This window comes from Sus scrofa, chromosome X, assembly GCF_000003025.6.
Source record: "Sus scrofa isolate TJ Tabasco breed Duroc chromosome X, Sscrofa11.1, whole genome shotgun sequence".
Classification (NCBI taxonomy): Eukaryota; Metazoa; Chordata; class Mammalia; order Artiodactyla; family Suidae; genus Sus; species Sus scrofa.
Genome location: NC_010461.5, coordinates 33,239,942 through 33,249,078, shown reverse-complemented (window position 1 = coordinate 33,249,078; position 9,137 = coordinate 33,239,942). Strand labels below are relative to the sequence as shown.

Here is a 9,137-nt window from a genome sequence, read left to right as displayed (position 1 = left end):
GGTTGATTTCTAATTTCATGGCATTGTGGTCAGAGAAGATACTTGAGATAATTTCTATGCTCCTAAATGTGTTGAGGTTAGCTTTGTGTCCCAATATGTGGTCGATTCTTGAGAATGTTCCATGAGCATTTGAGAAGAATGTGTATTCTGATTTTTTTGAACGTCGTGTCCTGAAGATATCAATTAAATCTAACTTTTCTATTGTTTCCTTTAGGGTCTCTGTTGCTTTATTGGTTTTCTGTCTAACGGATCTCTCCATTTGTGTGAGGGGGGTATTAAAGTCTCCTACTATGATTGTATTCTCATCAATTTCTCCCTTTATGTCTGTTAGTATTTGTTGTATGTATATGGGTGCTCCTGTATTTGGGGCATATATGTTGATGATAGTAACATCCTCTCCTTGGATGGATCCCTTAATCATTAAATAGTGTCCTTCTTTGTCTTTCTTTATGTCTTTTATTTATTTTTTTTAAGAGTTCAACAATGCATGATTTTTATCCTCTTGCTCTGAGAGCTTGTATCAAAAAAATATATATTAAACCAAGGAAAATAACCAAGATTTAAGGGCCTCTTGTGCTTTAAAAAGGAAAAAAAAGGCAGCCTTTAATTTGCTCAGATATAGCAGGCTTAGTGGTCCTGTATTTGGAATTTTTAAAAATGTTTTATAAGATAAGAGGAAGGGGAAGACATTCACTACCCCTTTCCCAAATTTAATCAGAGGGCAGCAGACATCCTTTATACCCGAATAAATCTATGGGAGCAGTTCACATGTGACCAAGGTGATTGCAGAATGGAGATGTTCTAAACACAGCTAGGACTCTCAGCAAAGCTAATACACTAAAATCATATGATTACATTTTGAAAGAAAATGCACAAAAACCAAATAGGAATTTTGAGATTTTTAATTTGAAGGTAAATCCTAATGCTATTAAGTTCACAAATAAAATATGCTAATGTAAATACCCAATGCTATTATCTAAAACACACATTGCAAACATACAAATATCTATTCTCTCCACATGTCAGAGCCCACTCATTTCATGGTTTGGAAATGGGGAGAATAAATTTCCCCTTAAACTGCAAGTCAGCAGGTGTTTCTTTACAGTTAACTTTAGTAAAATTCATACAAAATAGTAATTAACAATGATCGTCTTTACTTGTTAACTCACAAAGAAACACCTTCAAAACTGCATTTTGTTAGAGTTTCTGTACTAAAATATAGAAAAACTGAACTACACAAATACTGAAAAGTTAAAAATTCCTTAATTTTTTGTTCCTGGCACCACTACCACAATTTACAGGGCAATATACCTAATGTAATGAAATCAAAAAGAAAAAGCTACAACAGATAGAAGACCTCAGGAATGTACATCTAATTGACACTACATTGCATTTATCAATAACTGCACTTCTTGCAAACTGTGGCTATGACAGTCCTGAATAAGAAGGGTTTCCTGTATAAGCTGCAGTAACTTTTCCGACTATGGATCATCGTTCCTTCTGTGGCAGATTTTTACAGTTCCTCTAATGCTTTTGGGACGACTGTCTCAAAGTAACCTGCAGCTTTCCTGACAACCTCTCACTCTCTCTCCTGCTAAGAACTGTAGCCCTTTTCTGCTGAGTTTTTAGAACCTGCTGCTACCATATCCACCACTTCCACCACCAGATCCATAACCACAACCATAGGGACTGCCCGAGCTTCTTCCACCAAAACTGCCCCCCTTCATGGGTCCATAATTTGATTGTTGTTGTCCACTATAATTTTCAAAATCATTATACTTCCCACCACCACCATAGTTACCACCTCCAAAATTTCCTCCTTCATTGTAACCATCATATCCTCCACCACCGCCACCATATCCACCACCTTGGTTCCCATATCCTGGTCCACCACCACCATAGCCTCTTCTACTACTATAACCAGGACCACCACCATAGTTGCCACCATCACCTCCAAATCCATTATATCCACCATCGCCTCCTCTATAACTACCCCTGCTGCCACCACATCCACCACCATAACCTCCTCTTCCACCAAAGTTTTCGCCATGGCCAAAGTTGCCTCCACCACCTCCAAAGTTTCCTCTATGACCCAGAAAGTTGCCAGATTCCCCTCCACGACCTCTCTGTGATCTGGCAGATTGCATTTCTTGTTTAGAAAGGGCCTTTTTCACTTCACAATTATGCCCATTTATAGTGTGGTTTTTCTGAACAACAATTTTATCAACTGTATCATGATCATCGAAAGTTACAAAAGCAAATCCTCTTTTTCCCACTCTGCCTGTCTTCCATAACTTCTATGGTTTCAATTTTGCCATACTTTTCAAAGTAGTCTCTCAAATTGTATTCCTCTGTATCTTCTTTATTACCACCAACAAAAATTTTCTTCACTGTTAGATGGGCACCAGGCTTTACAGAATCCTCTCTAGAAACAGCTCTCTTTGGTTCCACTACACGTCCATCAACCTTGTGTGGTCGAGCACACATTTCTGCATCCACCTCTTCAACACAAGAATAAGTCACAAAACCAAATACCCTGGAACGTTTTGTTTGGGGGTCTCTCATCACCACACAATCTGTAAGTGTGCCCCATTTATCAAAATGTTCTCTTAAACTATCATCTGTAGTTTCAAAGCTCAGACCACCAATTAACAGTTTTCTCAATTGCTCTCATTCCTTTGGATCATGGCCCTCCTTTCCCCCATCTGGGTGGTGGCGGTGACTGCCGGAGTTGGGCTGGGGGCGACTGGGTGGCTGTTTTACCTCCATTTTGAGCTATGTCTTTTGTTTTAAAGTCTATTTTGTCTGATATGAGTATTGCAACTCCTGCTTTCCTGTCATGTCTATTGGCATGAAATATTTTTTCCCACCCCTTCACTTTCAATCTATATGTATCCTTTGTCCTAAGGTGAGTTTCTCGTAGGCAGCATATTGAAGCTTTTTGATTTTTATCCAGTCTGCCACTCTTTGTCTTTTGATTGGAGCATTCAGTCCATTGACATTTAAGGTGATAATTGATGATTATTTATTGCTATTTTAAACCTCGTGTTCCAGTTGATTCCATGGTTCTCCATTCTTCCTTTCTTTTTTTGGTTGGACGGTCTCTGGTTATTATCTGTTTTTTTTTTCCATTTTTTGCAAATGAAATGTTTGGTTTTGGCTTGTGGTTGCCCTGTTTTTTAAGTATGCTAACCCCTTCCTATAATTGTGTGTTTTAGCCTGATGGTCCTGTAGGTTCAAACACTTCATTACTGTATTAAAATTAAGAGAAACAAACAAACAACAAAAAAGGGTCTATTTATTTCCTAATATCCCTTGCCTACATTTTATGATTTTGATGACTTTTTTTTCTTTTAAATTTTATTTTGTTTGAAACATGTTCATGATTAAATCTGTATGCTGGCTTATTTGAGTGACTGTTCTCTGATTGTGGTTTCCTCAGTCCTAGCTCTTCCTCTTCTTTTTTTTTTTCTTTTTCCTCCCATTCTTTCCTTCCTTTCTTTTTGGTTTAGAGAAGCCCTTTCAGTATTTCTTTTAGCCTGGGTTTTGTACTGCTGTATTCTTTTAGCATTTCTTTGTTGGAAAAAATTTTTATTTCTCCTTCTATTTTAAATGATATTCTTGCTGGATAGAGTATTCTAGGTTTCATATTTTTTCCTTTGAGCACTTTAAATATCTCTTGCCATTCCCTCCTGGCCGATAGTGTTTCTGTAGAGAAGTCAGCTGATAACCTTATGGGGTTCCCTTATAGGTAACATTCTGCTTTTCTCTTGCTGCCTTTAGGATCCTCTCTTTATCACTAACTTTTGCCATTTTTATTATAATGTGTCTTGGTGTGGGTCTATTTGGGTTCGACTTGTTTGGGGCCCTCTGTGCTTCCTGTATCTTGAACTCCGTATCCTTTAGATTTGGGAAGTTTCCAGTGATAATTTCTTCAAATATATTTTCCATCCCCTTATCTTTTTCTACTCCTTCTGGAATTCCTATTATGCGTAGATTAGCCCGCTTTATATTATCCCATAGGTCTCTTATATTGCTTTCCTGTTTTTTGATTTGGTTTTCTGTCTGCTAACCTGATTGGGTGATTTCCATTATTCTATCTTCCATATCACTGATTCGTTCTTCTGCATTAGTCATTCTGGTTTTTACTGCCCTTAGTTCGGTTTGTATCTCTGCAAATGAGTGTTCTAGTTTTTCTTGGCTCCTCCTTACATTTTCTAGTTCCTTTCTGAGGGCGTCTGCATTTACTGTTCATATCTTCTCTTAATTCCTTCAGTATTTTCACTATTTCTCTTTTGAGCTCCAGGTCTGTCAGACTGCAGAGATCTGTTTCATTGTTGACTGCTTTAGGCGAGTTCTCCTGTTGGTTTAACCGGGGGTGGGTTCTCAGCTTCTTCATCTTGCTTGTTGTTTTCTTTTTCCTGCTGGAGTTGTACTCTCCGTGGCCGGGCAGTGTTTGCCTTGTCACTGCCGTGGAATGTTTCCTGAGGGCTGGCGTTGTTGATCAGTCTTTTTTGAGGCAGTGTGGCTTTTCTGGAGTGTTGGCGGGGCTAACAGGGTCTCTCTGAAGCAAGGAGGACTTCGTGAGGACAGACAGGACTGGGAGGTCCACACCACGATGGGAGCAGATTTCACTTGGCTGGGCAGAGCTTGCTCTGGTGTTTTTGGGCTGTGGGGCTTTTGCGGGAGGCTGGCAGTGCTGGGCAGCTGTTCCTCAGGAGTGCAGCACCCCCTGAAGGCTGGAGCTGCTAGCTGGGCCGCTGCAAACCCAAGAGGCTCTTCCCCAGGGCAGCCCTACTTGGAAGGACTGTCAGAGAATGTAGGCAGATCTTTTCACGGCCCCGGCCAAGCTTGTTCTAGCTTTTCTGGGCTGCAGGCCTTTTCCCAGGGGTGGTGGTGTTTGGTGCTGCTCCGCGGGGGTATAGCCCCTCCAGAGGGCAAGCAGGCCAGGGCAGGGACAGCCCCTGCAGTGGTAGGCTTCTGGCAATTGTCGAGGCCAGCCCTCCTGGATGGCAGGCAGCCCCAGGTCCGGCGTGTGCATAGGGGGTGGTGGGGGCGGGGGGGATGCACTGGGAAGCTCAGCTTTCTGATAGTTGGCGGGCCAGTGAGCTCGCTGTGGCTGGGGAGTGTTCTTTGGGGGCCCACCCCTTCTTCTCTCCTCTCCCAACACTGGTGCCTTGTCAAGCTCTTCTCCCAGGTTCCCTCTGATGTGGCTTTCCACTTCCCAGCCCTTAGTGTATTGCTCCCTCCCCCTGCGACACTCTGCTTTCTAGTCTCCCAGGCAGTCTCTGCCCTGTCAAACCTGACAGACTGGTTCCTAGATGTGCCCCCTCCCCCCAAGCAGCAGTCTCCGCACCTCCCACCCCAGCCTGTTAGGGGGAACTAACCTCTGGAGCTGAGGTCTGGGTGCCCAGCCCCCACCCAGGCGTCTCAATTTTTGGTGACTCTGCCAATAGTTCAGATGATCTGTTTAGTTCTCGCTCTGCTTTTCAGAACTCCGACTTACTGCTGCACTCTTCTCTGCATCTGGAGATTCTCCGATTTGGTTGATCTTTCTGTCAAGTAGGTGACTTTCCAGGGTGTGGGATCCCTTTCTCCTCCACAGTTCCCTTTCGGGAGCGCCCATCCGGTTTGGATTCACCTTCTCTCACTCTCTTTTCTCTTGTTTTACCCAGTTATGTCACGAGATTCTTGCCATTATTGGCGTTTAGGTTCTTCTGCCAGCAATTGGCTGCTGTTCTGTGCGAGTCATTTATCCTGTAGCTATGTTTGTTGTTGTTGTTGTGTTTGTGGGAGAGGGCGAACATGTCCCCCTACTCTTCCACCATCTTGCCTCCTATCCCACACTGTCTTGATGACTGTGGCTTTGTAGTATTTCTTGAAGTCTGGGAGAGTTATGCCCCCTGCTTGGTTTTTGTTTCTCAGGATTGCTTTGGCAATTCTGGGTCTTTTGTGGTTCCATATAAATTTTTGGATTGTTTGTTCTTCAATGTATTTTTAAATTTTCTTTTTGATTTCTTCATTGACCCATTGTTTTTTTAGTCTCCATGTAGTCAGTTTTTTCTCAGGAAGGTTGATTTCTAGTTTCATGCCATTGTGGTCAGAGATGCTTGAAATGTCTATACTCTTAAATGTGTTGAGGTTACTTTTGTGTCACAGTATGTGGTCAATCCTCGAGAACATTCCACATGCACTTGAAAAGAATGTATATTCTGGGTTTTTTTGGATGTAATATTCTGAAACTGTCAAGTCTGTTTCATTTCGTGATTTAGGATCTCTCTTGCTTTATTGATATTCTCTCTAGAGGATCTGTCCATTGATCTGAATGGGGTATTAAAATCTGCTGCTATTGCAGTCCCATTAATTTCTCCTTTTATGTCTGTTAATATTTGTCATGTGTATTTGGTTGTTCCTATATTAGGGGGCATATATATTGACAAGTGTAATATCCTCTTCTTGAATTGATCCTTTTATCACTACATAGTTACCTTCTTTGTCTTACTTTACAGCCTTTGTTTTCAAAGTCTATTTTGTCTGATATGAGTATTGCAACTCCCATCCCAAGACTGAATCCCACTAGATCACAGTGAATGGTCTTTTTAATGTGCTGCTGAGTTCAGTTTACTGGCATTTTATTGAGAATTTTGCATCTATATTTATCAGGGATATTGGCCTGTAATTTTCTCATAGTGTCCTTTTCTGGCTTTGATAATAGGGGAATGTTAGTTTCCTACAATGATGTTTGGGAGTGTACCCTCCTCTTTGATTTTTTTGGAAGAGTTTGGGAAATATTGTCATTAATTTTTTGATGTCTGGTAAAATTCAACTGTGAAGCTATCTGTTCCTGAGCTTTCCTCCTTTGGGAAATGTGTGATTACTGATTCAGTCTCCTCCCTAGTAATTGGTCTATTTGATTTTTTTCTTCCTGGTTTGGTCAGACTAGGTTGTATTTTTCCAAGAACATATCTAATTTCTTCTAGGTTGTCCTGTTTGTTGGCGTATAGTTAGGCACATTAGCTCTTACGAGTCTTTGTATTTCTCCAGTATCTGTTGTAATGTAATGTAATGCTTTTCACTTAATACTTGTTGGTTTGGATCCTTTGTCTTTTTCCCTTGGTTAGTCTAGCTAAAGATTTGTCAATTTTATCTTTTTCAAAGAAACAACTTAGGTTATTTATTTCTATTCTCATATTATTTTCCTCTTCAGCTAAGTTTGGGCTTAGCTTTAAGCTAAGCCCAAAGTTATTTCGTGAAGGTATAGAGTTAGGCTGTTAACTTGAAATTCTTCTAGTTTCTTAACGTGGGTGAGCAGTGCTGTGAACTTTCTCTTTAAAGTGCTTTGGCTGTATCCCAGAAGTTTAGTGTGCTGTGTTTCCATTGCCATTTGTCTCAAGTTAGGTTTTATTTCCTCTAAATTCTTTGATCCATTGGTTGTTCGGGAAAGTATGTTTAACTTTCCATGTATTTGTGAATTTTCCAGTTTTCCTCCCATTATTAATTTCTAGTATCATACCATTCATTGTGGTCAGAGAGGATATTTGGTATGATTTCATTCTTCTTCAATTTGCTAAAACTTCTTAACATGTGGTGTGTCCTAGAAAACTTTGTTCCGTGTGTGCTAAAGAAGAATATGTATGCTCTTGTTATCAAGTAGAATGTTCTGTTTAGGTCTGTTAGGTTCATTTGGTGTATATTGTTCATATTCTATATTTGGATCATCTATTCACTGTTGGGTTTTTTTGATAACTGTTTTTATTTTAAAAATTGTTATTGAAGTATTGATGATTTACAATGTGTTAGTTTCGAGTATATAGCAGAGTGAATCAGTTCCACATACATACATTTTTTCCAGATTTTTTCTCATATAGGTTACTACCGAGTACTGAGCATATTGCCATGTGTATGTATGTATAGTAGGTCCTTGTTGATTAGAGTAGTGTGTATATGTTAATCTCAAACTCCTAACTTATCCCTCTGCCCCCTTTCCCCTTTGGTAACCATAAGTTTGTGGTCTGTGTCTGAGTGTCTGTTTCTATTTTGTAAATAAGTTCATTTGTATATATATTTTTTACATTTCACCTATACGTGACATTATATGATACTTGTCTTCCTCTGATTTAATTAGTATCATAATGTCCATCCAGGTTGCTGCAAATGGCATTATTTTTTTATGGCTGAGTATTATTCCATTGTATATATGTACCCCAGATTCTTGATCCATTCCTTTGTGACAGTTTGCTTCCATGTCTTGGTGATTGTAAACAGTGCTGCAGTGAACACTGGGGTGCATCATGTGTTTTTTTAAATGACGCTTTTCTCTGGATACATGCCCAGGAGATTCTAGGGTCATGTGGTTGTTCTATTTTTAGGTTTTTAAGGACCTTCTATACTGTTCTCTGAGGTGGGTTCACCCATTAATATTCCCACCAGCAGTGCAAGAGAATTCGTTTTTATCCACACCCTCTCCAGCATTTATTGTTGGTAAACTTAATTATTTGTCTTTTTTAGGGCCACACCCATGGCATATGGAAGTTCCCAGGCTAGGGCCTGAATAAGAGCTGCAGCCACCAGCTTATGCCACAGCCACACCAGACCTGAGCTGCGTTTGCGACCTATGCCACAACTCAAGGCAATGCTGGATCCTTAACCCATGTCCTTATGGATATTAGTTGGGTTCACTACCACTGAGCCAGAACAAGAACTCCATTGGTAGATGTTTTGATGACAGCAATTTTTCCTCACTGGTGTGATGTGATAGCTCATCATTTCAGTTTGCATTTCTCCAGGAATTAGTGATGTTGAGCATCTTTCTATGTTATTTTTGGTCATCTGTCTGCCTTTGGAGAAGTGTCTATTTAGATCTTTTGCCCATTTTTGGATCAGGTTGTTTGTTTTATTTTAATATTGAAATGTATTTCCTGTTTATATTTTGGGGATAAATACCTTTTTGGTTGCTTCATTTGGGAAGATTTTCTCCCATTCTGTGGGTCATCTTTTTGGTTTGTTCCTGTTTCCTTTGCTGTGCAACAGTTTTCAAGTTTAATTAGGTCCCATTTGTTTATTTTCATTTTTATTTCCATTACTCTAGGGGATGGACCCCAAAAGATATTGTTGCCATTTATGTCAAATAACGTTCT

The 9,137-nt window shown here is 40.1% G+C and overlaps 1 pseudogene; it reads right to left on the bottom strand.

Annotated features, from left to right (window-relative positions):
- Positions 1,619-2,769, bottom strand: LOC100521170 (annotated as a pseudogene).